The sequence below is a fragment of the Chlorocebus sabaeus genome, chromosome 11, assembly GCF_047675955.1.
Source record: "Chlorocebus sabaeus isolate Y175 chromosome 11, mChlSab1.0.hap1, whole genome shotgun sequence".
Lineage (NCBI taxonomy): Eukaryota > Metazoa > Chordata > Mammalia > Primates > Cercopithecidae > Chlorocebus > Chlorocebus sabaeus.
In genome coordinates this window covers 91,050,807-91,066,801 of record NC_132914.1, presented here as the reverse complement: position 1 = coordinate 91,066,801, position 15,995 = coordinate 91,050,807, and the positions used below count along the sequence as shown (strand labels likewise).

At 38.5% G+C, this 15,995-nt stretch overlaps 1 protein-coding gene across 8 annotated transcripts in view; it reads right to left on the bottom strand.

Annotated features, from left to right (window-relative positions):
* CRADD (CASP2 and RIPK1 domain containing adaptor with death domain) overlaps positions 1–15,995 on the bottom strand; it is a 179,045-nt gene that overhangs the window by 119,798 nt on the left and 43,252 nt on the right. The window lies entirely within an intron of this gene.

Sequence of the window (15,995 nt, the reverse complement as noted above, 5' to 3'; positions counted from 1 at the left end):
ACATCATCTCTAAGAGCCCATTACTAACCATTTTCTCTGAGATGTCGCCTTGTTCTGTTGTCCCAAATGGCCTTTAGAGCGATCTGCAACCAGTGTTTTCAATACAAGTGTTTTCCTTTTACATTTGGTAAGTAATTTGAAAATCTGTTTCTAAAACTACCAGTTCAATCAAATGGAGCTCATAACTCTGCATCCAAATCTTTAGAGATGCTATGAAAATGCACATTAAAGTTACTTAGTCCACAATTCTTATTAAATAATGTTCTTTGATGGTCAGGATAATGTTCAAAGTCACTGTGCAAATTGCTCATGTCATATAAAATACTGGATTTCACTGGTTTTTTTTTTTTTTTTTTGAAATGGAATTTCACTCTTGTCGCCCAGGCTGGAGTACAATGGCGCAATCTTGGCTCACCACAACCTCCGCTTCCTGGGTTCAAGTGACTCTCCTGACTCAGCCTCCCGAGTATCTGGGATTACAGGCACTCATCACCACGCCCGGCTAATTTTATATTTTTAGTAGAGATGGGGTTTCTCCATGTTGGTCAGTCTGGTCTCGAACTCCCGACCTCAGGTGATCTGTCCACCTCGGCCTCCCAAAGTGCTGGGATTACAGGCGTGAGCCACCGTGCCCAGCCAGATTTCACTGTTTCATAATAAATTTTGAAGGTTATATCAAGCATTTTAAAATATGCCCAACATGATTGTCTCCCTATCAGAAATAATTCTTTTCTAAACCAGAAGAATCCTCAGGTAGGTCTCCTTAACTATACTTGTTAAGCTATATAGCTATATTTGTTAAGCTATATAGCTATATTTGTTAAGCAATCTTATAGCTATATTTGTTAAGCCAAATTTTTAAAATTTCATTTGTAATTAAGAAGGTATTCGCCTTCTTGATCTACTGATTGGGCAAAGAGGACTTCCTTGTATCTATGGAGAAGTATACTCACATAACTTTCACACTGATTGGATGTGTAAACCATGTCGCTGGCAAACTATTACTTTAAACACAGTCAGTGAAATAGAAGTCTAGAAATTCTTGGAGTAACATGTGGGAAATAATGTATGTGTGAACATATGCCTGTGTCAACTTTCAAAAAGTAAAATATAAGTACAGGAAGTACCTACATACTCCCTAACAAAGCAAATATACAGACCTGGATGAACATCCCAAAATTCTGTGCTTAATCTTCAAGTTGAGATGTTCTATCAGTCTAAGAAAATTATAGTATGTATTTTTAAATACTTTTTTCAACTGGAGTCTATGTATAGAGCAAAAATAAACCAATAAATACTGCAGGAAAATATGAAGAAAAAAAATAAAACACTAATAATTATACCACGGTCAATACTGTGTTACACAGCCTCCCCAGACTTTTTTCTTGGCATATGTGTATATGACTTGGAGTTTTTCAAATATACAGTTGCACCACAAAACTGTTTTGCAACATGCTTTGTTTTATTTTGTTTTATTTTTCCATCCAATAGTAAATGAGAGTCAGCCGGGTGCAGTGGCTCACACCTATAATCCCAGCACTTTGGGAGGCCGAGGCAGGTGGATCAGTTGAGAGGTCAGGAGTTCGAGACCAGCCTGGTCAACATGGTGAAACCCCGTCTCTACTGAAAAAATAAAAATTAGCTGGATGTGGTAGCATGCGCCTGTAATTCAAGCTACTTGGGAAGCTGAGGTGGGAGAATTGCTTGAACCCGGGAGGCGGAGGTTGCAGTGAGCCGAGATTGTGCCACTGTACTCCAGCCAGAGTGACAGGGCGAAGCTCCATTTAGAAAAAAAAAAAGTAAATGAGGGTCAGTGTTTAAATAATAAATATAGCTCTACATCTTCAATTCTCTCATAACTCATTTAACTGATCTTTCACTGATGGACAAGTTTCTTTCTGTTTGCTTTCATAAATAACACTGAAATGAACACCGTTTACATATAAGCACTTATCAAACTAGTCCTTTCAGACAAATTTTTTTTTTTTTTTTTTTTTTGAGACGGAGTCTCGCTCTGTCGCCCAGGCTGGAGTGCAGTGGCGCAATCTCGGCTCACTGCAAGCTCCGCCTCCCGGGTTCACGCCATTCTCCTGCCTCAGCCTCCCAAGAAGCTAGGACTACAGGCGCCTGCCACCGCGCCCGGCTAATTTTTTCTATTTTTTGTAGAGACGGGGTTTCACCATGGTCTCGATCTCCTGACCTTGTGATCCGCCCGCCTCGGCCTCCCAAAGTGCTGGGATTACAGGCGTGAGCCACCGCGCCCGGCCTCAGACAAATTCTTAGAAGTAGAAAGACTGTATCAAAGGATGTAGCTTTCAATACATATTGCCAAAGTGCCTTCCAGAAAACTCATGGCAGTTGACACTACCACGAGCAATACACAAGAGTGCAGGCTTCACACTCTGATCTTGCCTGGCTATGAATATTCCTTTTCAACTGTTGCCAATCTGATAGGCAAAACAAATGGTAACTTCTGGTTGCTTTCAATGAATTTTCTTTTTATACAAATATGATATATAGGAGCAGATGATCACTGTTATACTGAAGAGCAAGAGTTTCAGAGGCAGACAGCCCTGGGCTGCAACAGTTCTGCTAAATGTTATGATCTAGGATAAGCTGCTTTAGCTCCCTAAATTGGACTGTCCTCACAGAACAACGTAAATAACTGCACCTGTCTCGTAGTATTTTCTTAAGCAAGATATGATATTAGCCCAGTGCTTGGCAGACGATAAACAGTAAATGGTAGCTGCTAGTAGTAGTGATAGTGATATAGTAGTAGTAATTTGGCGGCCATTTGTATTTCTTCTCTTGCAAATTATCTTTTCATATCTTTGGTCTGATTTTGTCATAGAGAATGCATCTCTTATTTATTAATCTGTAAGAACTCTCTATAAACTATGGGCAATAACTCTTTGGCCACTATATATGTAGCCAACATTTTCTCCACATTGACATTAGTTTTTAATCTTATTTATGGTGTTCTTTGTAATTTTTGCTTAGTTAAATCTAAGATGATTTTTTGTTTTGTTTTGTTTTTTTGTTTTGTTTTGTTTTTGAAATGGAGTCTCTCTCTTGCTGCCCAGGCTGAAGTGCAATGGCGTGATCTCGGCTCACTGCAATCTCTGCCTCCCAGGTTCAAGCGATTCTCTTGCCTCAGCCTCCGGAGTAGCTGGGATCACAGACATGCGCCCCCATGCCCAGGTAATTTTGTATTTTTAGTAGATACGGGGTTTCTCCATGTTGGTCAGGCTGGTCTCAAACTTCCGACCTCAGGTGATTGCCACCAGCCTCGGCCTCCCAAAGTGCTGTGATTACAGGCATGAACCACTGCAGCTAGCTGTAAGATCTCTTTTTAAAATGTGTTTAGTTTCTGCTATTGGTATCATGCTTACAAAGATCTCCACTACCAAGAGATTATAAATAAAGATTAAGTATATATTTTGTGCTTTTATAGGTTCTTTAGTTTTTTAACATAAAATCTTTAAACATAAACAATATTGTTATTAAGTAGGAATTTAACTTTATCCTTTTTTTTCCCTCTAAATGACTAGTATGTAATCCCAACACCTTTTATAAATCTTCTCATCACTGACTTGATGTGCCACCCTGACATTAAAGAGTTGATAATTCCTAACCTGAAATTCTGAACTCATAAAGCTCTGAAAACAGAGTCTTTTGTTTTTTGCAGTTTGGTGCTTAAATTCATTTGGTGGTAAAAATTGACCTGAGCTAATGTGAGGCTACTTCTGGTTTTTATCATCCCATTTAGTGTCCGTATTAATCTGTTCTGCTGTGGAAATTTACATGAATTTGATTATGAGACACTGCTAAAAACTCTAAATTTTGAAATATAACTGGCCCCAAACATTTCAGATAAAGGATTGTGAACCTGTACTAGGTTTCCATGTACGCTTAAGCCTACTTCTAGAATTCCTGTTGTAGCTATGCTCTTATTTTCTTTTTTTCCATTAATGCAATAAATTACATTGATTTTCAAATGCTAAACCAATCTTGCACTTCCAGGATGAACCCCATTTGGTAATGATATATTATCCTTTTTCTGTTTTGCTGGATTCCATTTGTTAATATATTAATGATTTTTGCATCCATGCTTCAGGCTACAATTTTTTCTTATAGCAGCTTGGTCAAGTTTTGGTATCCAGATTATACTGGCTTCCAATTTCTTAGTCTGTCTACCATTTTGTTTATATTTACTATATTTTATGTTTTAATACTTGATGAGATAAAATTTTCCCCTCTTTTTCACTCTTCACTAGTCTCAGGCAATGTTTTTCTGAACTTTACTATATTTTATCAAATTCCATAGAATAAAAATAACGTTAAAGCTTATGCTGGAATTCTATTAAATTTTAGGTTAATGTGGACAAAAAGTGATATTGACATATTTACTACATTGACCCTTCTCACCAATGAACATGTTTCTCTATTTATTCAAGTGTTCTTTTATGTGCCTTAGTTAAGTTTGGAAGTGTTCTTCATAAAGGTCTTGTCCAATTTCTGTTAAGTTTATTCCTAAGTATTTTATAATCACTCTGATCATTTCAACTCTACTCATGGCTGTGCTACCATATGTCATTAGTTCTGATTATCAGTTATAGATAGCTGCTATAATTTTTTCCTTGGAAGGGTGGAGTGCCTTGTGGAAGAAAGGAGCCAAACATCACTGCTTCATTTATTTAACAAACATGTGTTGAACACGTAATATGTACCCGGCACTGAGAATTCAAAGAGTGATAAGACAATATCCTTGTCCTCAAGGGTTCACAGTCCAGAGGGCAGATAAACAAGTAGCATATACTAACACGCAAGTTCTGTGTTAGAGGAGAGGACAGGAGAAAAACACAGTCTACCTCCAGAAGTAGAGAGTATTGTCAGGAAAAACTTCTATAGAGCTGACTCTTGGGATGGGTCCTACTTTCCCCCTTGAACAGGTGTGGTGATGAGGAGGCACATCCAGAAACTGCATTAAGTCCTGCAGACTTAAGAATGTCATCAATACAGAGCTGAGTGCACCCTGCCTTCCGTGTCAGAGCATGGCAGCAAATCCCTCTGGCTTGCTGGCCTCTCCATGGCTCAGCTCTCCTGGTTACCTGTCACTGAACTGGGCGCTGAGCACTGTGGGTCACCGAGCCACATTTCCCTTACCTGTCTCTGCTCATATAACTTCAGGAAAAGGAGGTCAGTGTCCAGTTGAGTCATTACAGCTTCAGTTGCTAACTGGCCTGGCTCTAGACTCCTTAACGCCCATAAAGTGCTATCACTTATTACTACACAGGAACATCATGTTCTGGGAGAAAATGGTTCTATTTCATGCCTAAAATGGTAACAAAGCAAATGAAAGCTGATCTGCTGTGTGACTCCTGGATAGTGACAGGTTCTGTCCCAAATAAGCAGACCTAATGAAGCTCTCAGAGATTCCCAGCTTGGATGAACTATTTACTCCTCATGAGCTCAATATTAACTGTAGAGTCATCCTGCAACTACAGAGCCCTTTGCAGACTGATCACAGGAAGCCAGGCATGGAGGAAGAAGGCGAGAATAAGCAGTCACTTGTGTTATTACTGAAAAGACCACAGGGATCTGTCCAATTATTCAAATGCACATCTGGAAAAAATTCACCTGTCTTGAACTCAGTTTGCTCAACAGCAAAACAAGCAAAAGCACCACAAAATGCTCAATCAGGGCGATCTTTTCAACTGTGGAGGCTGAACGTTTTCCCACCTGAGCATCATAAATAAGGCAAATTGCATAACAAGATAATAAGAGTTGTTGCTGAAAGATGCAATCACAAAATAAAAGGACCTTTCGAAACCCGAGTATAGATGGTAATTATCCAGGAATGGAATATAAACAGGAGCAATTTCAAGGTTCCTGCTTCGTCATGTTATCATGAAACTGAGACAGCCAAATGCCAAAGAGGGCTCTTTCAGTTACAAGAGACTTTCCTATGTCTTTGACAACAGTGCTATTCCCTTCCGTTAACTAGATTGCTGTAGTACACCATCTTGTATATCAGTCTAATCTCAAATGCCACAATTCACAAAGTTGCCACCTGTTCTTTCCTGCTACCAAAACCAGAATTCTACCTGGTAAGCTCCCCAGTGGGAAAAAAAAAAAAACAAGGAAAAAAGTAATAAATTGTGGTTATTGATACTTCAGTGTTATTATTGTATTTATAAATAAATACAATGTATGTATGTATGTATCCGAATAAGATTCTTTCATGATAAAGAGATGCACCCCTCTAACTAGAGTACTAGTAAAGCTTCCTTCTCTAATGTAAAAAGCAAGACCTGAGATAAATAAAATAGGTAAATATGAAAATACATTTATAGCCCCAAATAAATACATGCTCTCAAATAAACAGGCCTAACAAAGTTCAGGGAGTCATTTAAAAACTAAACGATTGGCCAGGTGCTGTGGCTTATGCCTGTAATCCCAGCAATTTGGGAGGCCAGGGTAGGCAGATCACCTGAGGTCAGGAGTTCGAGGCCAGCCTGGCCCATATGGTGAAACCCCATCTCTAATCAAAATACAAAAATTAGCTGGGCATGGTGGTGGGTGCCTGTAATCCCAGCTACTCGGCAGGCTGAGACAGGAGAATCACTTGAACCCGGGAGACAGAAGTTGCAGTAAGTCGAGATCACACTACTGCACTCCAGCCTGGGTGACAAAAGTGAAACTCCATCTGAAAAAACCGAACTATTTACTCTTCACCAGTTCATGAACATGAATTAGCCACAGAAACAATTAAGAGTCACAGACTTTGCAAGCATTTGGGTTAATTCAGTAGAAAAATCACGGGTCTTGAAGTCAGCCCTGGGTTTGAATACAGCCCCACAATGTACTAGCTTTGAGACTTTGGAAAAGTTCGTCTGTCTGAGCTTCCTTATCTGCAAAATGGGGAAAATACCTACATTACAGACAGGGGGTTTTGAGGACTAAGAGAGAAAGGTATATATAAACCCCAACAATGAATGGTACAGACAGGCGCTCTATACCCACCTACTTTCCTATTCAAATTCTCTACACACTAAATGGCAAAATAAATCTCCTCAGCTTCTCAACCTACAATGAACCCTTACTGTTTAATATAGCAAATCCTTTCCATTAACAGTGCACCAAATTTTGCATTACAATACTCCACAAGTCAAATTCTCCGCTTCAGCAAAATCTGAATCTCTTATATATTCTCAGCTTTTTATTTTCATGCTCTTACCAATATCATCACACCACCACCACCAATAGCATTTCCCAAAGTAGTTCACAAAGGAATTGGGGTGACAGGAGTAGGGCAGGATTGGGTGGAATGAGGGCCTTTCAAGTCAATAAAGATAGTAATAGCATTTGGTTCAATTTCTATGTTTTAAAACATTCTTTTCTTCAACACAGAACGGTGTGAGAACATGCAACTGCGTATCTAGGGAGTATATGCAGTAGTTGGTGACAACTGGGAAACAGAACTCAGCTAAACACTGCTAGTAGTCATGGTGGTTTAAAATTGCTTTATTCTTAAGACATAGATTGTTCCACTGATACCCATATTGGACCACTGGTTAAAAAGGAAAAGCAAAGGGAATATTGTGAGTGAAAGATAATTAACAGGGAGACGAACATAAAAAATTGTAAGTCTGGGCCAGGTGTGGTGGCTTACGCCTGTAATCCCAGCACTTTGGGAGGCTGAGGTGGGCGGATCACGAGGTCAGGAGATGGAGACCATTCTGGCTAACACGATGAAACCCCGTCTCTACTAAAAATACAAAAAATTAGCCAGGTGGGGTGGCAGGCACCTGTAGTCCCAGCTACTTGGGAGGCTGAGGCAGGAGAATGGCGTGAACCCAGGAGGCAGAGCCTGTAGTGAGCAGAGATTGCACCACTGCACTCCATCCTGGGTGACAGAGCAAGACTCTGCCTTAAAAAAATAATAATAATAATAATGCCTGTTCTTTACAGATACATGTCACATTCTTCTGCTCAGTAAAATATCTAAAACTATGCTAAAAAATGCAAGACAGTAACAATTATATCCAATGTGCCTTATCGTTTACTGGCAATACATATTATCTACCTTGTGTTTTTGCATAACAAACCACACCCTGAAAGAGAAGTATTAACTTTTTCCAAAGGCAAAAAATGAAAGGTCAAGAGGCTTCTGGTTTCCAGTTCTGTATTTAAGGAGCTGAAAAGTCACCACTCCATCCTAACAAGTAAAAAGGCTGAACAAACTGAAAAATCAACAAGTCTTCTTAGTTTTGTAAGAAAAGTGAGATCACAGTAAACTGATGCCTCTGAAATTGAAGCAACAGACAGGGAGATACAGAGAATCCCAACATACTGGAGCAGAAACTTTTGTTTCTGTTTTTGGTTTTTTTGAGACAGGGTCTGGCTCTGTCGCCCAGGCTGGAATGCAGTGGCACGATCAGGGCTCTCTGCAGCCTTGACCTCCTAGGTTGAAGGGATCCTCTTGCCTCAGCCTCCCAAGTAGCTGGGACTACAGGCATGCACCAAACACCCAGCTAGTTTTTGTATTTTTAGGAGAGACCGGGTTTCTCTATGTTGTCCAGGCTGGCCTCGAACTCCTGAGCTCAAACAATCTGCCCACCTTGGCCTCCCAAGGTAAGTGCTGGGATTACAAATGTGAGCCACTGCACCTGGCCTGGAGCAGAAACTTCCCCAAGAAAAATCCCTTTCCAGCAGCAGCAGGAGGAAAAGGAACCATTCTGAAATATGCCAGAGCACTGGGGTCTTCCTAACACGGCCTGTCCTCAGGAGAAGCTGTCTAACCAGAGCCTCATCTGACAGTGGATTTTACCAGAGCCTAACTGGCCTGGAGGGAAGAGAAATTCTCAGCTCTAGCCCACTCAAGCCTTCCATGTGATGAACAGAAATATATAATTCCAACCGAGTCTAGCGACCCTGTCCCACTTAAAAGGAAATAAAACCCGAGAAACACTGTGAAGTTCACAGTCCAGAGGCACAGGCTTACTCAAAGACTGAGACCTACTCACAGGACAAGAGGACACTTCCGTATTCACCAGACAGTTTCATCTTTCCCACCGCCCAGCAAAGCCGATGCACTGAGAACAGCAAGTTTTTGCAATAGAGAAAGAGTTTAATAAACCCAGAGGCAGCTAAACAAGAGGACAGGAGCTTATTATTACTCAAATCAGCTTTTCCAAAAATCCAGAGGCTATGGTTCTTCAAGGATAATTTGGCAGGCAGCAGAGTAGGGAATAGGGAATGCTGATTGGTTGGGTTGAAATCATAGGGAGTCGAAGTTTGTCTTCTTGTTCTGAGTCAGTTCCTGGGTGGGGGCCAAAAGACCAGATGAGCCAGTTCACCAGTCTGGGTGGCACCAGCTGGTTGGTTCATCAGAATGCAGGGTCTGAAAAATACCTCAAACACCACTCCTAGGGTTTTTGCTTTTTTTTTTCTTTTTTTTGAGACGGAGTCTCGCTGTCTCACCCTGTCACCCGGGCTGGAGTGCAGTGGCACAACGCGATCTCAGTTCACTGCAAACTCCGTCTCCCGGGTTCACGCCATTCTCCTGCCTCAGCCTCCTGAGTAGCTGGGACTACAGGTACCTGCCACCATGCCCAGCTAATTATTTTTTTGTATTTTTAATAGAGACGGGGTTTCACCATGTTGGCCAGGATGGTCTCGATCTTCTGACCTCGTGATCCGCCCACCTCGGCCTCCCAAAATACTGGGATTACAGGAATGAGCCATCGCGCCCAGCCCAATCTTAGGTTTTACAATAGTGATGTTATCTATAGGAGCAACTGGGAAGTTTAGGAATCTTGTGGCCTCTGGCTACATGACTCCTAAAGCAGAATTTCTAATCTTGTGGCTAATTTTTTTAGTTTTACAAAGGTGGTCTAATCCCTAAGCAAAGAGGGGGTTTGGCTCAGGAAGGAGCTGTTACCATCTTTGCTTCAGAATTAAACTATAAAGTAAATTCCTCCCATATTTTGCTCGGCCTATGCCCAGGAATGAATAGGAACGGCTTGGAGGTGAGAAGCAACATGGAGTCAGTTAGGTTAGATTTCTTTCACTACCATGATTTTCCTATGTCAGATTTTTCTCACTGTCATAATTTTTGCAAAGATGGTTTCACTTCCTCTCCTCCCACACTTCTATCACTACATTACTAAAGGCCTACTTAAGAGTGATCCCTTTACCCCATATTCACGCCCAGCTATCAAGAGTGATCCCTTTACGCCATATTCATACCCAACTATCAAGAAAAAATTACAAGGCATACTAAAAGGCAAAACAACACAGTTTGAAGAGACAGACCAAGCATCAGAAAAAGATGTGACAAAGATGATGGAATTATCAGATAGGGAATTTAAAACAACTATGGTTAATTTGTTAAGGGCTCTAATAGACAGTAAACATGCAAGGACACATAGGCAATGCAACCAAAGAGATAGATAGGCAATGTAACCAAAGAGACAGAAATCCTAAGGAAAAAAAATATATTAAGGATCAAAAACATTGTAACAGAAATGAAGAATGCCTTTGGTGGGCTTATTACTAGACTGGACATAGCTAAGGAGAGAGTATCTGAGCTTAAGGATGTATCAATAGAAACCTCCAAAACTGATAAGCAAAGAGAAAAAGACTGAAAAACAGAATATCCAAGAACTGTGAGACAAGTATACAAGGTTTAATATATGTATAGTGGAAATACTAGATGGAGAAAAAGAGAGAAAGAAACAGAAAAAATATACAAAACAATACAGGCTGAGAATTGCCCCCAAATTAATGCCAGACACGAAACCACAGACCCAGGAAGCTTAGAAAATACTAAGCAGGATAAATGCCAACAAAAACTACACCTATGCTATCATTTTCAAACTACAAAAAGTAAAAGATAAAGAAAAATTCCTGAAAGAAACCAGAGAAAAAAAGTAAACTGGCCATAGAGAAGCAAAGATAAAAATTATATCCACCTTCTCAGAAATCACATAATCAAGAAGAAAGTGGAGTGAACTATTTAGTGTGGAGAAGAAAAGAAAACACTCACCAACTTAGAATTCTTGTACGTTGTGAAACTATCCTTCAAAATTGATGGCAAAATAACGACCTTCTCAGACTAACAAAAATTGACAGAGTTTGTTGGCAGTAGACCTGCCCTGCAAGAAATGTTAAAAGTTCTTTTGAGAGAAGGAAAATAATATTAGGTCAGAAATAAAATCTACATAAAGAAAAAAAGAGCATCAAGGAGGAGTAAGTAGAGGTAAAATAAAAATGTTTATTTTTATTTTTCTTATCTAACAAAGTTTGTTCAAAATAATAATGGCAACAATGCATTTGGTTATGTATGCTTATGTGTCTAGTTCCTTATTATCCATGGGGGATTGACTTCAGGACCCCACCCCCAGTGGATACCAAAATCCATGAATGCCCAAGTCCCTTATATAAAATGGTGCATCATTTGCTTTTAATCTACATACATCATCTTATACACTTTAAATCATCTCTAGATTACTTATAATACCTAATACTATGCAAATAGCTGTTATACTCTATTGTTTAGAAAACAATGACAAGAGAAAAACATCTGTACGTGTGCAGTACAGATGCAGCTATCCATTCTTTTTCAAATATTCTGATCCACAGTTGGTTGATTCCATGGAGGCAGAGCCCACATATATGGAGGGCTGACTGTGTGTGTGTATGTATACATATGTGTTTGTGTATGTGCATACACATTTATATATGCCTATGTATAAGTAAAATGAATGACAGCACAAGAGACAGGAGGGAGAAATTAGGAATATTTCATTATTATAAGGTACTCACACTACCCATGAAGCGGTACAGAGTTATTTGAAATCGGTCTTGGATGAGTTGTAAATGCATACGGCAAACTTCTAGGGAAACCACTTTTAAAAAGTTTAAAAAAACAAACAAAAAAAAGAGCATGGTGGCTCACACCTGTTAATCCCAGCACTTTGGGAGGCCAAGAGGGGAAGATTGTTTGAGCCCATGAGTTTGAGACTAGCCTGGGCAACACAGTTAAGACTTCATTTCTACAAATAATTTTTTAAAAGAAATGTACTTGATATGTTACAAAAGAGAAAATGGAATAATGTAAAATTATTTAAGGCTAAATATTAAACCACAAAAGGCAAAACAGTGTGGAAGATAAAAATAGAAACAAAAAACAAGGGCAACAAATAGAACACAATAACAAATATGGTAGGTATTCATCCAACTATATACTCAATTAACAATCACCTCAAATGCCAATGGTCTAAACGCACTAAATAAAAAACAGGAATTGTCAAGGTAGATCAAAAAACAAAACCCAACCATATGTGGTCTACAAAAAGTCCACTTTAAATATAAATACATACATAGATTTAAATGGTTGAAGAAAGCTATACCACACTAACAATAATCAAAAGAAAGTGGGAGTAGCTACAGTAATTTCAGACATAGCAGACTACAGAGCAAGAACAGTTGTCAGAGATAGAGTCATTACAAAATGATAAAGGGGTCAATATTCCAAGAATACATAACAATCCTTAATGTGTATATGTCTAACAACAGAGCATTAAAATACAAGAGGTAAAACTGACAGAACTGCAACAAAAAAGAGGTGAATCCACTATTACATTTGGAGGCTTAGCATCCCTCAGAAATAGGCATATCTAGCAGGCAAAAAATCAGGAAGGACATAAACTCAACATCAATCAATTGTATGTAAATGACATCTATAGACTAGTCCATCACACAACAGCTAGACTAGTCCATCAAACAACAGCAGATTATACATTCTTCTCATGCTCATATGGACTATTCACAATCATAGACCACACTGTAGGCCATAAAACACACTCTAATAAATTTAAAAGCATAGAAACCATATAAAACCTGCTGTCAGATCACAATGGATTTAAATAAGAAATTAATAACACAAACATAGCTGGAAAATTCCAAAGTACTTGGAGATAAAACAATACACTTCTAAATTACATACGGGTGAAAGAATTCTGAAGATAATTTAAAAAAATATTTTGAACTAAATAAAAATGGAAACAACTTATCAAAATTTGTAGTTTGCAGCTAAAGCAAAGGGAAATGCATAGCATTTGGATGCAAAAATTAGTAAAGAAGAAAGGCCTTTAGATCAATAACCTACGTTTCTCCCCTTCAGAAACTAGAAAAAGAAAAACAAATTAAATCCAAAGTAAACAAAAGCAAAAAAATTATAAAAATTAGAGCAGAAATCAATGAAAGAGAAAACAAGAAATTGATAGAAAAAATCAATAAAGCAATGTTTGCTCTTTGAAAAGATAGATGAAATCAGCAAGCTTCTAGACAGTCTAAGAAAAAAGGAGACAGAATACAAATTACTAATATCAGAAATGAAAAAGAGAACATCACTACAGATTGCATAAACATTAAAAGGATAAAGAAATTTTATAAACAACTTTATGTCCACAAATTTGATAACATACATGAAAAGGATCAATTCATTGAAAAACACAATCTACCAGTACTCACACACAAAAACAAACAATCTGAGTTGGCCTACATCTATTAAAAAATTGAATCAATATTTAATAACCTTTAAAATAGAAAGCACCAAGCCCAGGTGGGTTCACTGATAAATTCTATCAAACATTTAAGGAAGAAATTGTAACAATTCTCTGCAATATCTTTCAGAAGCTAGAAGTAGTGGAAATACTTCCTAACTCATTCTATAAAGTCAGCATCACCCTAATACCAACACCAGACATTACAAGAAAAGAAAACTATGGACCAATATCTCTCTTGAATATAAATGTAAAAATCCTCAAAAAACTATAAGCAAATCAAATCTAAAAATGTATAAAAAGAATTATACACCATTTTCAAATGGGATTTATCCCAATTATGCAAGGCTGGTTCAACATACAAAAATCAATAAATGTAATCTAATCAATCACATCGACAGACTTAATTAGAAAAATCACATGATCATATCATTTAACAAAACTCACCACCTATTCATAATAAAAACTTTCATCAAACTAGGAATAGAAGGGAATTTCCTCAACTTGTTAAAGAACATATTTTTTAAAACCCTACAGTTAACATCATACTTAATAGTGAGAAAGACAGCCAGGCACAGCGACCCACACCTGTAACCCCAGCACTTTGGGAGGCTGAGGCAAGAAGATTGCTACAGCCCAGGAGTTCAAGACCAGCCTGGGCAACATGGCAAAACCCCATCTCTACAAAAAATACAAAAATTAGCAAGGCATGGTGGTGCACATCTGTATTTCAAGCTACTTGGAAGACTGAAGTGGGAGGATTACTTCAGCCCATGAGGTCAAGGCTGCAGTGAGCCATGTTCACAACACTGCACTCCAGCCTAGGTGACAGAGCCAGACCATGTCTCAAAAAAGGAAAAAAAAAAAAAAAGAGAGAGAGAGAGAGAGAGAGAAAATTGAGGCTTTCTCACTAAGACCAGGAACCAGGCAAAGATGTCCCTTACTACCACTGCTTTTCAAGATCAAACTGGAAGTCATAACTGATGTATTAAGACAAGAAAAACAAACAAAAGGTATGTAGATTAAGAAGGAAGACACAAAACTGTCTTTTTCACAGATGACATGATTGTCTATGCAGAAAATTCCAAAACGATAAACAAAAAATTCCTGGAACTAATAAACAATTATAACAAGATTCAGAATAAAAGTTTAATATACAAAAGTCAATCACTTCCTCATATACCAGCAATGAACAAGTGAAATTAAAAATTAAAAACACATTACCATTTACATTAGCACCCCCCAAAGATAAAAATGCTTAGGTATAAATCTAACAAAATATGTACAAGATCTATAAGAGGAAAACTACAAAACTGGTGAAAGAAACCAAAGAAAAATTGAATAAACAGATATCCCATGTTCATGGACTCCACACTGTCAAAATGTCAGCTATTCTCAACTTTATAGATTCAATGCAATCCCAATCAAAATTCCAGCACACTATTTTGTGGATACTGGCAAACTGATTCTAAAGTTTATATAGAGAGGCAAAAGGCCCAGAACAGCCAACTCAATCTTAAAGGACAAAGTTTAAGGACTGCCACTACCTGACTTTAACGCTTAATGTACAGCTACAGTCATCAAGACAGTGTGATATTGGCAGAAGAACAGACAAATACATGAATGGAATAGAACAGAGAACCCAAAACTACACTCACATAAACAAAGTTAAGTGATCTTTGACAACGGAGCAAAGGCAATACAATGGGGCAAAGACAGTCCGTTCAACAAATGGTGCTGGAACAACTGAATATCCACATGCAAAAAAACCAAAAAGAATCCAGGCACAGATGTTAGGCCCTTCATAAAAGTTAACTCAAAATAGATCACAGGCCAGGCGCAGTGGCTCATGCCTGTAATCCCAACAGTTTGGGGGCCCGAAGTGGGTGGATCACTTGAGGTCAGGAATTTGAGACAAGCCTGGCCAACATGGTGAAATCCTATCTCTACTAAAAATACAAAAATTACCCCGATGTGGTGGTGCATGCCTATAGTCCCAGCCACTTGGGAGGCTGAGGCAGGAGAATTGCTTAAACCCCGGGAGGTGGAGGTTGTAGTAAGCCAAGATCACGCCACTGCACTTCAGCCGAGGCAACAGAGCAAGACTCTTCAAAAATAATAAATAGATCACAGACCTAAATGTAAAACACAAAACTTCAAAACTCCTGGAAGATAATATAGGAGAAAATCTAGGTTATTATGGGTATGGTGATGACTTTTTAGATATAACACCAAAGGCAGAAATCCATGAAAAATAATTGATAAGCTAGGCTTCATTAAAATTAAAAAATGTGCTCTGTGAAAGGCACTGTCAAGAGAATGAGAAGATGAGTTAGACTAGTAAAAATATTTGCAAAGGGCACATATGATAAAGGGCTGTTACCAAAAATAGATAAAGAACTCTTAAAATTCAACAAGAAA